Genomic DNA, 18,375 nt, shown 5'->3' with positions numbered 1-18,375 from the left:
CGCTATGGGTCGGAACCGACTCGATGGCACTTAACAAACAAACAAAAACATTCTTTGCAGAGGAGTCTTGATGTGGGGCACTAGGATAAGCACCAGGCTGCTAACTGCAAGGTTGACAATTCAAATCCATCAGCTACTCCATGGAAATGCTATACAAGGTCACCATCAGTTAGTACAGAGTCAATAGCACTTAATGAATGCAACAACTCTTTGAAGACTATGGATTAAGCAGTGTGGATAAATGCAAACTTAATATGTATGCATTGTAAATGCAGGAAATTAAAATTTAATATTTGAAAAGAGCAAATGTACATGGGAAATGCCAGGTACTAATAAATTAGTTCATCCAGAGACAGCATTTTAAAAGACATGGAAGATGATGCAACACTCCAAAAAGACAATATATATGTGTATCAGGTACAAGACAATTTAGAAAATGCTGTCATTTCAGTGTAGATCATTGCCTAGAAGCTGCTAGCCTACTGATATGTTTGTCTACAATCTATCTAAAGGCTGTATATAGCCAGACTACAATAAAATAGCAATTCCATTTGTAGCTTCTGGCACTATTAACCACCTATTGCCTATCTGAGGTTTGATTTACTGGCCTAATAATTTCTAGAGAATGTAAGTCCAGACAAGACAGCAAACAATAAATTACTTTTGACTGTTATTTTTTATTATTTGAAAACCAAGCACTTTTTGCATAGTCAACAAATTATGAACAAATACACACATGACTAAAGTCTTCAAAACACTGCTAACAGTTTGCCAAAGATTTGTAGCATAAAGGCAATTGTACTATATAAAATTCTGAAAGTCATCAGGATATCAACAATATGAGAATATATTAAAGAATATAATTCAGATATATAACATATAAAATCTATTTTGAAAAATCTATCTTATTCTACAAAACAAAGTTGTAAAGTTTTTGAAATTTAAATAGACCAAATTAGATTGTAAATGTTATCTTATTGTATTAAGACAGTTAGGTAAACTGAGTTGTATGTTTAAAAACAGTAAACATGCATATACTATTTCAAATAAAATAATCTTCTATAGAGCTCAGGTCCCTGTCTGATATAAAATATTAACCTCAAACCATAAGTGGAAGTCTAAAGAAATGAAGGTCCTATAGTTAATCATTGAATGGAACCAGAGTACTAACTGCATGCAGTACACCACAGAATTACTGCAAAACTTCTTGTTAGCTGTTGTTGTGTAGATCTCCAACTCAAGGTGACCCCTGGCACAAAGAGACCCTCAAGGTTTTTGTTGCTGTGATCCATTGAGTTTTCATTGGCTGATTTTTGAATGTATCTCTCCAGACTTCTCTTATTCTAGAAGCTGCACTAAAATATGTTAAGTATCATGTTGTTATTCAGTGCCTTCCAGTTGGTTCCAATGCATAGCAAACCTGTATAGTGTTTCTAAGGAGTGACTTGTGGTTCAAACCGATCTTGCAGTCCAGGAACATATAAATCTACACTGGCAAGGTGGAAGGCACACTTGAGGTTCTTTGGTGAAGGCCTGTTGAAAAGAGGAGACCTACCACTGCCCTTGGACAAATTTTAGCTACCCATTGATCAAAAACTAAATAAACCAAATAGTCTACTGTCCTCGAGTACAATCCAATTCAGAGCAAACCTATAGGACAGAGTAGAACTCCATTAGAGTTGAAAGCTATGAATATTTAGAGAAGCAGACTGCCAGATTTTTCTCTCCCAGAGACCATAGTCGGCAGCTGAGTGCTGCAGCCACAGTGCCACCAGAATCATTTTACCCATCAACAGTACTTCTCTTTCACAACTATAAACAAAACTCCAAGTTCAAAACCTTGAGTCTTCAGGACTGTAAGATACAGTATGGCTAAAAATGTGTTTTGCGGTTTTCAGTGGGAAATCTTCCTGATAATATTTAATTTTTTTTTAGTTATTTTTCATCATTCTTTCCCCTTGTTTTACATATATACTCCTAATGTGTATCCAATTTTAAGACATGGCTGAAGTATAAGTGATACAATATTAACCAATATGATATGATATATTTGATTTAGTATTTTATTTTAATAGGACATTAAGTAAATCTTGATCTAATTTGAATTTTTATTAAATCAATTTCATTGAGTTTTCTTTTGCTCCTCTCCTTTTTTATCCCACCTTCTTCAATTCATGTTTACTACAGTATACACATATCTGAATTTTTCGTTTCCTTTATCTGTTGTCTGAGCCCCATTCATTGGGGGTCACACGTTTTCAAACAAGATTTGGCCACTTTTTCTCAGACTTGTTGGTCACAAGTTTTCAAACAAGATTTGGCCACTTTTTCTCAGACTTTCATTGCTTTGTCTCAAATGTTTTGTGGTTAGAATGTAATTAAGAATCCTTTGAAATCTTCTTTTACTATTTTGTCTTTGTTTTTTTCTAAAGTGTAAATAAAAATATGAAGCAAAGCTAGATTCAATAAAAAAATATTTTGTGACATCTTATTATGTACCACCTCTTTACATGCAAATATTTATAAAATTTGTTATTTTATTAATCTTACATCATTCATTCAAATCAGCCCATGTCTAAGCTAATTTGAATGAGGTAAAATTGTGTTCCAGTCAGGTAACTTATCCCTTGATTTGATCTCTTTTCAGTAAACTTTGATTATGGTGGCTGTGTGCCGTCGAGTCGGTTCTGACTCATAGCGACCCTGTACAGGGTTTCCGTAAATCTTTACGAGAGCAGAAAGCCTTATCGTTCTCCCGCGGAAAAACTGGTAGTTTCGAACTGCTGACCTGGTGGTTCGCAGCCCGATTTGTAACCACAGATGGAAATTCTGCCCTAATATATATGTAGACTAGATGGAGGATATGTTGAGAAGCAATATCTCTACGTTTTGATATTTTCATTTAATAAAGGTGTCTCTGATATTGTAGCAATACTTTTTGCCTTACCCTTGTATGTTCTGGGGAAAATATTTCTATAAAGATAATAGATAAAGACAGAAGTGTAGATATAATGATCAAAGAAAGGAGCAAATATAAACATACAGGAAAATGAAATCAACTAATCAAATGCAGAGCAATGTAACATTCTGTTGAAATGACAAGATCTTAGAGATGATATTATTTGATCCCCTTGGTTTATAATTAAAAGTAAGCCGCCATATGGTTTGAGGACATAGTTAAAGTACATACAAGACTACATTATAGATCTCTCAAATGTAGTATAAAAATTAAATGTTTTACATAAAAAAAGAGATTATTACCTATGTTTCAAGTTATTAATACAATTAAAATTCAAACTAAAAGAATTATTAAATTATAACCAGATGTCACACAGGGGGTACAGCATTTTGATTATGTAATTTGCCCTGCCACCAATACAAAAGTAATTTCAATAGTAAATATTTTGACCAAATCTATTGAACTACTATAATTTATAGGACATTTAAAAATTATTATGCCCTAAATAGCTCTGCAAAGAAGGGCAGAGAAAAATAATTTCAATATCTAAATACATACTACAGTGGTTTCAGAGTAAATGGAGAATTTTGAATGTGTGAGAAATAAGATACTTTTTTTTAAAGGAAATCATTTGGAATTAAAAGAAAAACCCTCTACTGCTAGAAAAAAAGTTGGAACAGTCTATTTGTTTAGTGAAGCAGATAGTCAGACTTGAGATGAAAAATATTTTGAGAAATTAAAGAACTGATAGCTCAGAAAAATGAACAGACACAGATGGACTTCTTGGCCTTCTTTCATGAGCACATTTTCTATTTTATTGGCTTGGGATAACTAAAGCTATTTAAATGAATTAAAATACAGAAGAAAATGCATCTTTATGAAATTGAAATATATGAAATATGTTATTTGCCTTTTTGAAAACTGGAATAACTATATATATACATATATATTCATTGGTAAGGAGCTCTGATAGTTTAGTGGTTAAGAATTGGGCTGCTAACCTCAAGGTCAGCGGTTCGAAACTACCAGCTGTTCTGTGGGAGAAAGAGGAGGTTTTCTGCTCCCATAAAGATTTACAGCCTTGGAAACCCTGTAATGGGTCTATATGAGTTGGAACTGACTCCATGGCACACCACCACCACCACCATTCATTGGTGGGTCTATAGTAGAAATCTCATCTTCTGTGCCATGGTGTCCAGTTCAGTTGCCAGCCAATGTATCTCATACACTCTCACCACAGTCAGTGGAGACCTGTGTGCTGCTATGATGCTGAACAGGGTTCAGCAAAGTTTCTAGATGTAGGTGGGCTAGGAAGAAAGACCAGTTGATCTACTTCTAAAACATCAGCTGATGGAAACCCACAATCAGGAAGGTGGGTTTGGACAACCTGACAAAACCTTCATTCCATTGTGCATGGGGTTGCCATGATTCAGGGACTGAATCAATGACAGTTAAAAATTACAAAAATGTATATGTGTATTCATATATACATATTCTTATATCTACTCTTAGATATGTAGTCTTAGATATATACATTCTTATATCTATATATACACACACATATAAATAATACATATATGTATATATAAATATGTATGTATGTATACCCTCTGATTATCCAGAAGACAAAAACAATTCTTATTTCTGTAATATAGTATATATTGTTGTATAACATAGTATAAAGAAGCATGAGCAAATTTAAGTATCTGAAAAAAGTGAAAGTTTTTAATATTTTGAAAGTATATAAACAGATAAATCCTATAACCAAGGACATCTTTTATTTAATAATTACTTACATATGTATGTATATTCATTAGTCCTGATGTGATACTATAGGATATGCACTGGACTGAAAGGTCAGATTGAACCACAAGGTCGGCAGTTCAAACCCACCAGCTGCTTCTCAACCCTATACAGAGTTGCTATGAATAAGTGCTATGGCACTTAACAACAACCAATGTGCATACTCTAAAAACATTAATATTAGATGCAGCTGTAGAATTTGTATGTTAAGCTGAATCACATAATATTATTTAGTATCTTTAATGAATAAAAAGAAAATACTTAGTGAATATTACCAGTAGTATTTTTTTCGGTAAAGAACAAAAGAAATATATGGTTATAATCTAATGCATAAACCTATCATATGTGCTTTGTAGTTTATAGTGTCATTCTCTGTACTTAAAACCATGATTTACAAGTTAAAATGTTGTAAATAAATGGTATTTTACAACGATTGACCAATATAATTCAAGATTCTCTACAAATTCTACTTAATTAAGGAAATGTATTGGTCAAACTATAATGTAATTGAAAAATGTTATATTTTCTTTTATAATTATTTACTTTATTCTAAACTTTCATACCTGATATCGAAGTAACAATAATGAATACAATTTCACTGTTTTAAGAAATTCATAGAGAAATTAGATCAATATTTAAAAGATATGAGTAATAATTATTAATGTACAATATTCATTCCTCACCTATCAATATAATTTAGGGTCAAAAGATGAGGCCATAGTACAAAAGTCAATGTTATGCAAAAATGGAGGATGACCACAAGGGGATCACAAAATGGAGGATGACATCATTACACTATTATATAACTGCCAGGTTTTTATCACTACATTTCTGCCAAACCACTGGAAATCTTGGTTCAGTCAAGTAGACACATGATCTTAACCATCATTTCTCTTGCTTCTCAGAGTCGATTACTGCCAAATGTACATTGTTAATGTACAGAATAGTTGAATAGTAGATTTTTTACTATTGCAAATGTGAAATTTCATATAACAAAACAGTCGTTAACTGAGGAGTAAGTGTAGTAAATACTTCTGCCTCATAATATGGTAATTATTTAAATCAGCGACTTTTGTCCATTTTATATTAGCCTGAATAAACACTCTATCATTTAAAACGCTTTCTAATAATTTTTCTATACAGTCATCACTTTCAGTTTTCAGTTTGTTCTGGTTGATTGATTACGATACAAATTCTGGAATCATTTATGTAACTTTAAGAGGATAAGATATCACTTAAAATAAACACTTTCTTCTTTAAAAAAATAATTGCTACTCCAATGTGCTTTTCTGAATTCAGGTCATTCTTGTCCTTGTTTTCTTTGTTCATAAAATAAACTTAATATCACACATACTGAGTGACTTCAAAAAGTTCATGGAAAAATGGAATTTTCTGACAAACTTTTTGAAGGCCTGCATATGTGTGATGTTTGGGGTATTTACTGTGACTCTCTCTATTCACGCTTACCCAATGATTTTGCTAGAATGGCATAGCATTCTTCAGATCTCTGCTACATTTTGTTTGTTTTAATCTCAAGATAGATGGGAAGAGCTGACATTTAAAGAAAAACCTTGTCAATTCCTATAATTTGTACAAGAGTGGAGCCCAAAGGGCCATGTTTCTAAAGGCTATGATTTAATGTACACCATGCCAAAATATACAATATATTTAGAGCTTTATAACTTATTTATAAATGCATGCTATGTATTCACTCAATCATAAGGTCAGTTTGAACCACAAGGTAGGTGGTTTAAACTCACTAGCCACTCCTCAATTCTATATAGGGAACCTATGAGTCAGAACTGACTCAATGGCACTTAAAAACAACAACAACAATATACTCACACACAAAACATAAAAACCTTTCAGAAAATCATAAAGGACTTAAATTCATTTCAAAGGATAATGCCTCACCTTTTTCTGTTTAGGTTTTATTATTTATCAATTTAAGAATGGAAGAATAGATTGTGTTTGTTATATTTTCACTTATGTTCAAACCACAGTAAATATTAAATTAGCTTGGATTTTGCACCTGGTTAAATTATTTTATGCTCTAACGAAGAATTCACTAATATGTTTAGAGCTTTTATTTTCTCTGTAAACAGATTGGCTTTGATTCAATTAAAATTCCTTTTTACAAGTCGGAATATAATTTTTATATTAAAACAGAGTTAAGAACTTAACACTTGGCATACATACCAACACTGACTCATAGTTATATAGCTAGCTGGGAGCTGAGAGACACTTATGACTACTGTAGAATAGGGATACAAGTAACAATGGTTCATATTCAAAATATAAAAATACATTATAGAAAAAAAGCCACATAAAATTAGGTGCAAATTAAGTCAGCACTGACTCTGTGGCCACTTACACTGCTTTTATAAGCATCCCCACTAAGTAAGCAAAGAAAAATTATACTTTAAACACATTCAAAAAGCTAAACTCATTTTCCAGTCCTGTGAGGTATCAATATGGAATAAATGATAAACTTGTACAAAATTATGCCCTGGAAGTGATAAAGTTTTCAAAGTTCTGACCAAGGGAAGATTTATTCAGCAATCTTATTTTTCTTTCATGGTCTAAATTTACATGTTTAAAGAGATGAACTTTAGTTAGATATTTTATTAAAGATTAAGTTGGTCAATGGTTCAAGCTCACCAGCCACTCCTCAGAAACCCTATACAGGGTGACCCTCACTATGGGTCAGAACTGACTCAACGGCACTTAACAACAACAACAAAAGTAAAATTTTGTCCTGTTTAAGTATTATCCATGCATCTTTCAAGGAATTATTTCTTAATCCCTCTGTTTAACAGTATCTACACATACATTGTACATATATATTTCACAAAAGTTATTATTTTTAACTTAGTAAAATTACATATTAGAAATTGAAAAGTAAACCATTGTTACTTTAATTTGTCCATATGTGTAGACAGAACATTTGAATATGATAAAATTGAATGTTGGGTCAAATTATTTTTAAAAATTGAAAGGTTGCTTAAAATCTATAATTTGTCTTTAAAGTTGAAGATGATAAAATTGAATGCCAAATGATGATGTATTAAGTGTTCTTTAAATTTTACTTAAATACATATATAGCATATTTTTTAAATTGCACAAAATGATGTTAAATAATGACTTTTGAATTCCTAAGTTAATATACATAAATACGTTTATTTTTATTGTATTATATTTTAAATATTTCAGTGAATGCCTTAGTGCAAAACAGAAAAGAATCAGTTGTATTGCATGAAGGCATGAAAATACATTTAAAGTTTTAAGGAGTTACCTATCCAAGTAACTTTCATTACTTTCATAGAAAAAAATATAGGAAAAATGTGTGTTTTTTTCTATGAAAGTATTAAAAGTTACCTGGATAGTATTCATGTCTCTAATATCTGCAACTGATTCTGAATATTTTAGGAAATATTGAATAAAAATTAACATTGACATTGTTTAAACATAAACACTATTTATACTCTTTAGAATTTGTATATTAAAGCATTTCAAAGTTTAAATTGTTTTACGTAATTATTTTAAATCATTCAAATTAATTATTTCAGGTAATAGGTATCTTAGTATTGTCCTTCCTCTACCCCATGATGATTTTAATAGAAAGTAAAATCACTCAACAATTTGACATGAAAAGAGTTTCAAATACTGACTATATCCAAGCATCCATAGATCATTCTCTGTTTTGAATTTGAAATCACAATTTTCAGAGAAGCAAGAGAACTTAGAGCACCTAGTCCATTGTCATAATTTTTCAGAAAAGGGAAGTCGAACTGGGAGATAATGAGAAGAGACAGGACTGAGGATAATCTAGATAGGATCATATAAAAACAATTTTCTCTATAACTATTTATTGTACTTGATTGAGCTTCCAAGTAGCTTGCATAGACACCTAAAAAACATTACTTCGAGAAAGACTATGCAAATATACACCCCCCCACAAAAAATAAGTAACCCTATGTTAGCGAAACAGAGCAAGATTAGAATTGTTTATTAATATCACTGCAGCAAAAACAATAGGCTCTCTAAAAAATGTTTCAGCAACCGGTTCTTAGAATTACTAAGCATGAAAAGAATTCCCATTTAAGATCTACATTCCTGTCAGCTTTTGGTATTTACATGCACCCTTTTAATTCATGTTCAAGGATTATGTTATCAACAATGATCACCAGTGGTGGGAAAGCTGTGTCTGAAAGGGTTGAATAACGGCTAAGGCTCTGCTCAAATCAAAGCAGTGCTTTCATGCATAGCCAAAACTCTGCTAACAGAGGTGGGCCTTGTTGTGTCTCCTCCTCAGTCTCATGAAGAGATCTGTTGTTTCTCAGAATTTCTTGGCTTCCCCATTTAGTTTCATGTTGTTTTGCGTTATGTCATTTAAAATTTCTAGTGCCCAATTTTTTGTATTTTTGTATGTGTGCTCCACACAAGGTTGATCATCCAAAAGATGCTGGAGTTTCCTAATATTGTCTTCTTTTGTTCTTTTTTTAAAGACATACCTCTTATGAGATAATGTTATAAGATTAGTCATATTTTAGATCTCACTGATCACTCAGAAAGGAACCTTGGAGCACACTTCCTATGCCCTCAGACCAACCAAATGTCTCCGAGGGAGAAAAGACCTGGCAATCTGCTTCCAGAAAAATTTACAGCATAGAAAACCCTGTAAGGTGATTCTATTCTGTCCTATAGGGTTACGATGAATCAGAATTGACTTGACTGCACACCGCGATAAAAGTTACTTGGATGAAAATCAATCTTATGATGAGAGTAAAAGTCCTACTTTTTATCTTCTACTTATAGGTATAAATTGATTAGCCATTCTGTTATTTTGTTTATTTTTTCAGAGAATGATTTAATTGAATAGGAGATAGAAGTGGTATTTTTAATGCATACATTTTTATTACTTTTGGTATTAAAGCAGTAGTTTAAATGTAGAATTATCCTGCTCAAGAAACAGAACCAGAATGAGATAGGTAGGCAAGGTAAACAAAGAATTAAGAAAAATAATACTAATCAAAATACCTATTAGCAGTCAATATTACTACATTTGATTGCTAATATGTAGGTAGAAGGCCAGAGATATCAGTAATTGTTTTGTAAATTCTAGAGTACCTTTATGTTATATCTATGTTACTGCTGTCTAATATTGATTGAAAAATTATTATAATTACTAAGAAAACATCTCTGTATATTTTACACCAAATAGTATCTTGTATTCAAAATGGTACAGAGTAAGTGCTAAATGATTTTATTTTCTATATGAAAGTTCAATAAATTATCTCTATTATTGAATACTGATTTCATTTCCAGTATAGGACTAATGCTATCAGAGATATAAAAGTAAAATGGCACATTCCCTCCCATTAAAGTCTATTATCACAATAGGTAAATTAGACTTTAATGGATAAGGATGATGTTAATTGGAGAAAAATGGAGATTGCATTTCAGGTGGAGGAGGTTGAAATCAATATGGCCTAACTCCTCCTTGCAAATGGCTTATCATCCAACAGATATTTTTTATTTTGTAAAATTTGCATATTGGATGATAATATTCATTAATGTACTAAAATGAGGAGCACTTTTCAACTGGGAGGAAGAATATTAATAGAAGTGTGGAGTTTTTAATATGAACTCTATATATGAGATACTCATTGGCTTATTAGAATAAATTAGTAAATTTTGTTAGGCCATAGTAGGAAACAATGTAAGCACACCCAATGTTCTAATGCCTTAGAAATTGGGCAGACAAATTTGGAGCATATTAGAAAGCATTATTGACTTATTTTAAGTTTTTGATCCAAGTATAATCAGAATTACCATTTGGTAAGATTGACATAGTGGTCATATGTATGATATATGCAAGAAAATAAATGGGAATGAGAGACTATAAAGCAATAATGCCTGAGTTAGAAGGAACCTGTTGTTGATGTTGGTTGCGTCAGAGTCGTTCCAACTCATAGTGGCCCTATATAGGGTTCCAAGGAGTGGCTGGTGGTCTGAACCTCCAACCTCCCGATTCAAAGCAACCTTGTGGTCCAGTGCTTATCCAACAGCACCACACCAGGACTCCAGAAGTAATGCAGGGAACGGGAAATAAGGCAAATTTAGGAATTATTTTGAAGAAAAAAACTAATAAATCTTGGTGACTTACTTGCTGGGTGTTGACATAAAAAAATTGCATCTGGTTAGCTTGAAAATGCCGAATTACTGACAAACTGATCTTGTAGAGATAAATTTTGTCTTAGTAGGGGGAGAATAATCAGTTTGGTCATGTTGAGTTTGAGAGTTAGCAGTTATACTGCAGATGCTGGAACTATATCATTAGAGCTCTAGTGAGATATAAGCATGTTTCAGATACTTAGATATTCAGGTTAAAACACTGGAAGGCAATCCATGGTGCGGTTCAAACGATTTTGCAGTCCAGCATGTTAATCCACAGCACCACACCATGACTCTAACTATGACTATAGAGAGACTTTATTGACATTACAGTTCTTGAAAAATAGGAATTACTTTGTTTTAGACATGAGATCACGTTCTGCCAATATTATTTTTTGTTTGTTCCGTTGCAACGTTTCTATTTAGACATTTTCCCCATAGAGCTGCTAGCTAAATATTGCAGTAGAATAAATCTGCTCTATTATCAAATGGGATTCTAAGTGCATAAATTGTAGGCAATTCTTAAGCCATTAGCTATATTTGATTTAACCAAATATATCTATATTCACTTATGTTAATTTTTAAAATCTGACTAATTTGCAAGCTTATATTTTGTTTTCTACTTTATGTTTGCCAAGTGTTTTGTTTCTTTCATATCTTTCTGAACTATAGTTTAACCTCATTCAAATTCACAATCTCACCTCACCATTTTCCATTATGAAGCCTTTTATATAGGAGCACAGAAAACACAGTATAGCCTTAACTAATATCCTGCTCATTAATGATTTGGAAGGTAACAAAAATTGCCAGCAATTAGGGAAATGTTTTCCTTCAAAACTAATTCTAACACACTTAGATAAGTCAAATTAAAACAAATTCTAGGATAGACATGTGTGACTGCCATACTCTAATACACACACATTTTACTTTGTTTTATGCAAAATTCATAAACTGGGCAATAGAAAATATTTGGGGGAATATATGTTTGTTATTGATAACTATCACCATATGGTGTGTAACAGAAATTGTTACAGGATATGAGCCATCTTATTTATGAAAAATATAGAATTTAAGTTATGTTGTTGTTGTGAAGTGCCGTCGTGTCGGTGCTGACCCATAGCGACCCTGTATAGGGTTTCTGAGGAGCAGCTGGTAAACTTGAACCACCGACCTTGCAGTTCAAACGGCTTTACAGTCTGGCACATTAACCCACAGTGCCACACACTTATAAAAGTTGTTTATTTGCTTTGATAACAATACATATTTTCTGGTTAAGGATAGGGTTTAGAATTATTTATGTGCTAGAAATGTTCAGTTTGACAGTGAACATTCAGAAAGTAAAAAGCACTCAAAAAAAAAAAATATATAAAAACATAACTCCCTGAAAGAGAAATGATACTTGCCAAATATAACTAGGTCAAACTAAGAGCACAAATTCCTCTATTCAGGTTTATACATGTTGGTGGAGAATAGTGTTGAAAAATGCCCTGTTTACTATAGAGTTAAATTATAACTATTGAGGAAGTCGTCTCTATTTCTAAGACTTTTAATAACATTATAAAGATAATCAGACCAAGTTTTAGGGTGGCAAGGAAGTTGTTACAAAAATCTCTCTGGGTATTAGGAAGAGAACCTAACTGCAGTATGTTTGATATGGTGCTTTCTCCAAATTACATGCCATTATATTTGATAATTGTTTATAATTGGTCCATAAGAATATTTAATGTTACTTCTTGGTATTTTCTAAGGTCAAAGTTCATTAAAAACAAATGATTTTTTTAAAATAAGCATTTTACTCTGGAATTTCTCTCTCTCTCCCAGTATATTGAGTTAAATCCTTTAACTTGATTTATTTCATCTCAAAGATACTGTGATGGCTCACAAAAATTGCCACAGCTCTGGATTTTAGCATTTTTTCATGTATTCAAAGAGATAACCTTTCTTGACAGTGTAAGAGAAGCAATATACTCTTCCATGTGCAAAATAGTTAGAATTCAGGTGGCAATAGTAAATTGTAAAGCAAAGATAATGTTGCAGAAATAGTGTACATTTCAGATGATCATCCTTAAATATTTCCTGTCTATGAGTATATTATTTAATTTTAATTTTAAAAATATTTATATTATTATGCTTTATTTTGTGGTAGATGGGAAAAATAACACTAATTCTGCATTATTTCTGAATAAAAATTGGATAATAATGTATGCATTTGTTTATAAAAATAGACTATTATGTTGAATATTTATGATTTTTTTTGTATTTAGGTTAAATAATTGACATTTGACTAAATCTTAATTTTTAAAACTTTTCTCAATGTGCAAGAGTTAAATTAACACAAGACAGATTGTAAATGTCCTAAGAAGTAATGAAACAGGGTCTTCTGTTTCCCATGACAATCAAGCTACTCCTCATTGATTGAAAAGTAGGAAAATTGGGACAACACTATTTTATCACTTAGAACTGAAACAGATCATAGGAATTTTCTTTTCTTCTTTTATGGAGGATGCTAAACTTTGAAACACTGACTGGGATGCATCACAGAAAGAAAGTAGAGATTTACTATCTCAGAAGAGCATCCTTCTGAGCATCCTTGAGAAGGTCTTTAATCTGTCTGAATCTCAATTTTTATATTTATAAAATGTATAGAATCTACAATAATAGCACAGTAAAACCTGAGATACTGGAAGCTGAGTAGGGTGTAAACCTGTCAGAAAGGAAAATGACAACATTTTCTATTAATAGAGAATGATAGTAAGTTGATAAGACTGCATCTTGTCAAAGTTAGAAAACTTTGCAGACCCTGAAAAACAAGGAAGTCCCACTGAGTTCCAGCTTTGACAGGTTACTGTTTTTCACCTCAAGGAATTTTGTTGCAGTTTAAGACTGAGATATTATACCTGGATGTTTTTAACCAATAACAATAACAAGTGTTGTTCTTATGTGCCTACACATAGTGACCCTTTGTACAGCAGAACAAAACACTGTCCAGTCCTGCCTCATCCTCACAATTTTTATGTCTGAGCCCATTGTTGCAGTCACTGAATCAATCTGTCTTCAATGACCTCTTCGAAGGTCTTCCTCTTTCTCACTGACACGCTACCAAACATGATGTCCAAAATATGTGAGATGAGTTCTAACCATCTTGCTTCTAAGGAGCATTCTGACTGTACTTCTTCCAAGACAGATGTGTTTGTCCTTCTGGCAATCCAAAGCCAGTATTTTTCACCAACACCATAATTCAAACTCATCAATTCTTCTCCAGTCTTCCTTATTTGTTGTTCAGCTTTCTCTTGCATTTGAGGCGACTGATTATACTGTGACTTGGTTCAAGTAACCTTCAGTCTTCAAAGTGATTTCTCTGCTCTTTAATACTTTGAAGAGGTATTTTACAACAGATTTATCCAGTGCAACAGGTCATTTAATTTCTTGGCTGCCGCATCCATGAGTATTGGTTATGGAATTCCAAATGAAATGAAACCCTTGACAACGTCAATATTTTCTCCATTTCTCATGTTATTGTCCATTGATCCAGTTGTGAAGATTTTTATTTTTACATTGAGTTGTAATTCATACTGAAGGCTGTATTCTTTGATTATCATCAAGTGTTTCAAACCTTCTTCATTTTCAACAAGCAACATTATTTCATTTGTATAATTGCAGGTTGTTACTAAGCCGTCCTCCAAGTAGAAGTTAGGACATTATAGGATGAAGAACCATATGAGTAATGAAATTGATAGACAAAGTATAGGACTTTTTTGGAAAGTGACTAGTACCCCACTTTGGATGAATTTAAGTGGCAAAAATAGTTAAACATAATCCTGGGAAGGTATTTTTTAACACAATGTGAAGGATCTTGAAGTCCATGCTTAAACGTATTAATATTTTGTACATATGCAATGTACATGATCAATATCTTTGATTTTAACAGAGCTGTGACATTATATAATTATTCTACGGGAAAATCAATCAGGAAGCAGTACTTAGAGTTAATTGGATTTCAGATAAAATGTGGAAAGGTCAGTTAGGAGACGGTAACTTGAGAATCAACAGTTTGACCTAACATAATGCCAATAGGAACTAGAAGGAATGGGGGAGGGCAAGATATGTAAGAAGCATTGTGGAGGGAGAGTGATGCTACTTGAAAACTCTTTGGAAGTCGAGACTGCAGGGGACAAAAGAAAGTAAAGAGCTGGAGTTGATTCTAAAATTTTTAAAACTAAGTCTTGACTAAAAGCTAGTGACAGAACCACTATAGTCCTTAGGGACTTTGGAAAGTGATACAATTAACCAAGACTTTAAAAATTTCATCTAGTAGATTCCAACTCATAGTGAAACTCACATATGTCAAAGTAGAATTGCACCTAATTGGATGTCTGATGGATGATTTCCAGGACTTTTTTCTGAGGATATAATCTAACTGCCAATCTTTTAGTTAATAGCCTAGGGTTATAACTTTAACACACCCAGGGATTCCTTAGGAAAGAATGATTAGGAGAAAATATTTTGAGTTAAGATTGGACATATTAATGCTGAATTCAATTGCTAGTAAATTTGGAATTTACTTAGACTCAAGAAAAATGAATAGGGTTAAGTATGTAGATTTAAGGGGCATGGATTTTTTTATATGTAAGAAAATATTAATTTGGATGTCAGTAGAATGTTTCAAAATTAATCTGAAGGGGCATAAATTGAATTACTAGAAAGGAAAGGCTAGAGTCTACGTTTAGCAAATAGATTTAAAAAGAATAAGTGATTTAGCCTAGAAATTTTTAAGTGAGAAAATCATAATCAGAAGATAATGAGTTAAACAGGAGGTAAAGAAGGCAAATAACACACACAGCAGTCCAGCTTAGGGATGGAAATTTGAATAGAAAAGAGGAAACATTTCTGTTGGGCAGGATTGCATCTTTGGGAGCTACTGTTCTCTGAGGTTTTCAGTCTAAGGACAGAAGCAGAGGTAGTTGAGGATGTAAAGAGTATACATAATCTGAATTTAGATATTGGCTTATTTTATTGTGTAAGCTAAACTATACAGTTTTTTTCACTGAAGTAGATACTTCCCATTGAAACCAATGCCAGTGTTTTCAGATTTTCCTCCTTCTCTCCCCTATTCTTACTCTCCCTCCTTGCTTTCTTTCTTTATGAGGGAATTTAAAGACACCAAGCCCAACTCTTGCATCACTGGACCATGGATAGTATAAATGGAGCTGAAGTAGAGGACATGATTCTGAGCATGGGTTCTTGGGCTGTTGAACCCTGGATACTCCTGTTGCTCAAGTGGGTAGAAAGCAGATGGAGCTGGGTACTCTTCTCCCTTGCCTCACTGGCTTCCTGTTGCTTTGCTCCTGTGGCCACCATTTCAGTCACCACCCTCTCAGCCACCCCTGCTCATTTCTCCAAGCTCTGCCTAGCAGCTTTAGCAGGAGTAGCTCTGGCAGCAGTAGCAATGAAGTCAACTAAAACTAAAGTTTTAATATGGTATACATACAACACCCAAATCATGGCAAATCCTATTTCACAGAACATATTCTGAATATTAAACAATGCATACCCAGACTTATCTCAACACTGTGACAAAATGTTGAGAAATTTTGGTGGGCTAGCACTTTGTTAACTCATCCAATACTTAACACCTTTATGAACAAAAGTCTTACTTTGGTTTCTATTTTTTAGATACGAGAACATCATAAAGAGTTTACTGGTATATAACTTGTTCATGAGCATATAGCTTTGAGTGTCGGGATGCAGAACCCATGATCTAGCCTCGAAGTGAGCTATGAAATATTAATTATAGTGGAGTCCTGGTGTGGCGCTGGTGTGGTGCTGTGGGTTAATGCGCCAGACTGCAAAACCGTTTGAACTGCAAGGTCGGCGGTTCAAGCTCACCAGTCGCTCCTCGGAAACCCTGTATAGGGTCACTATGGGTCGGGTTCCACTCGACGGCACTTAACCACCACCACATAGTGGACTCCTAGGGTGGCGCTATAGGATCAGCATCGGACAGCGAACTGCAAGGTCAGGTTCAAACCCACTAGCTGCTCCTTGGAAACCTTATACAAGGTTGCTATGAGTGTGAAATGACTCAACAGCACTTAACAACAACAACATAGTACAAATAATTAAAATTGGTAATTGATTAAAAAAATTATTTTAAAGATTGCATTTTTGTATAAATACTGAAGGGAAAAATTCTGAGATTTCGAAACAGATTTTTTTTTTTAAAGCAGATAAGATTCTCACTAGGATAATTGAAATAAGGGAATTTAAGTAAAAATAAAATATCTACAACCAAAAGTAGTTCTATTTCAGTCAGCCACAACAAATCAGATCAGAATGTTTTAATTATTATCCAATCAACCTTTCTTTTCACTGTGTCAGTTTAACTTAGAGAAGCAAATAAAACATTTCTTTGTTTGTCAAGGATACCTTATTAAATAGGGGTGTTCTAAAATTGCATTAGAAAGATTAAAATGGTTTGTTTGATCTTCTGAATTTTAATATGTCAGAAAGACTATTGTGAAGAAAATTGGGCTCTCTGAAGTGACAGATACATTATTCAAATAACTTTGATTGAATGTAAGATTTTTTTTTTTAATGCTTTCATAAAGGGCACATATGCTAATTTGGTTTATAAGAGTGGCTTTAAAATTTGAGATACTGGGGAAAATAGTTTTTACTTTAGTAATTAGACTAAGCATCTAAATTATGGGTGTGATATATTTAGATATTTACATTAATTAGTAAATACATCCCAATTATAAGTTACATAAGTAATTTATGTGTACAGTTGATAATTTTTAAAAATCCTTACTTTGAATTTTTAGAGATATTATCAATATTTCTAATAACATGTTTTCATGGAATCAGAAATTAGATTTACTTTATCTTAAAACAGTGATTCAAATTAACTATGGATCCAAACCAATTATTAAGTGGAAAACAATTAACCTCTGTATATGCTTCTGCTTTGATGTCATGCATAGGTCTCCTGTAACCTATGATAACAGAAACTTGTTAGAATGCAATAAATTATGATTTGCTTTTTGATTAGAGTTAAGTTTGTTACACATAGATGTTTAAGCCAGTCATACTATTTACTTAAGTAAATAATTTAAATTAATTCTTTCCATTTTTGTTACACTGGTGATTTCTATTATACCAAATTCTTTAGATGACTTGCTATTATTTTTCCTTTATAAACTTTTAGGAAGTTACTAAAATGCTTATTTCAAAACTAAGTATCTTTTTTTCCCCTTCTTTATGGATTTTCCAGTTTATACAATGCTTTCATCTAAATCTACACATGAAGAGTCTTAAGTCTTCAAAAAAATGTTATCGTTTCCTCTTACATGTATAATATAGTAGGAAATGTCATTTATTATGGGAGTGAGTTGATAAAGATAGGGACTTTGGAAATTTAACACTTGCCACACAGA

General features: G+C 32.6%; 1 protein-coding gene across 3 annotated transcripts in view; it reads left to right on the top strand.

The window, feature by feature from the left end:
* Positions 1 to 18,375, top strand: part of GRIK2 (glutamate receptor, ionotropic, kainate 2) — a 960,410-nt gene that overhangs the window by 736,153 nt on the left and 205,882 nt on the right. The window lies entirely within an intron of this gene.

This window comes from Chrysochloris asiatica, unplaced genomic scaffold (assembly GCF_000296735.1).
Source record: "Chrysochloris asiatica unplaced genomic scaffold, ChrAsi1.0 scaffold00084, whole genome shotgun sequence".
NCBI classification, from domain to species: domain Eukaryota; kingdom Metazoa; phylum Chordata; class Mammalia; order Afrosoricida; family Chrysochloridae; genus Chrysochloris; species Chrysochloris asiatica.
This window is presented reverse-complemented; position numbering and strand designations above follow the sequence as displayed.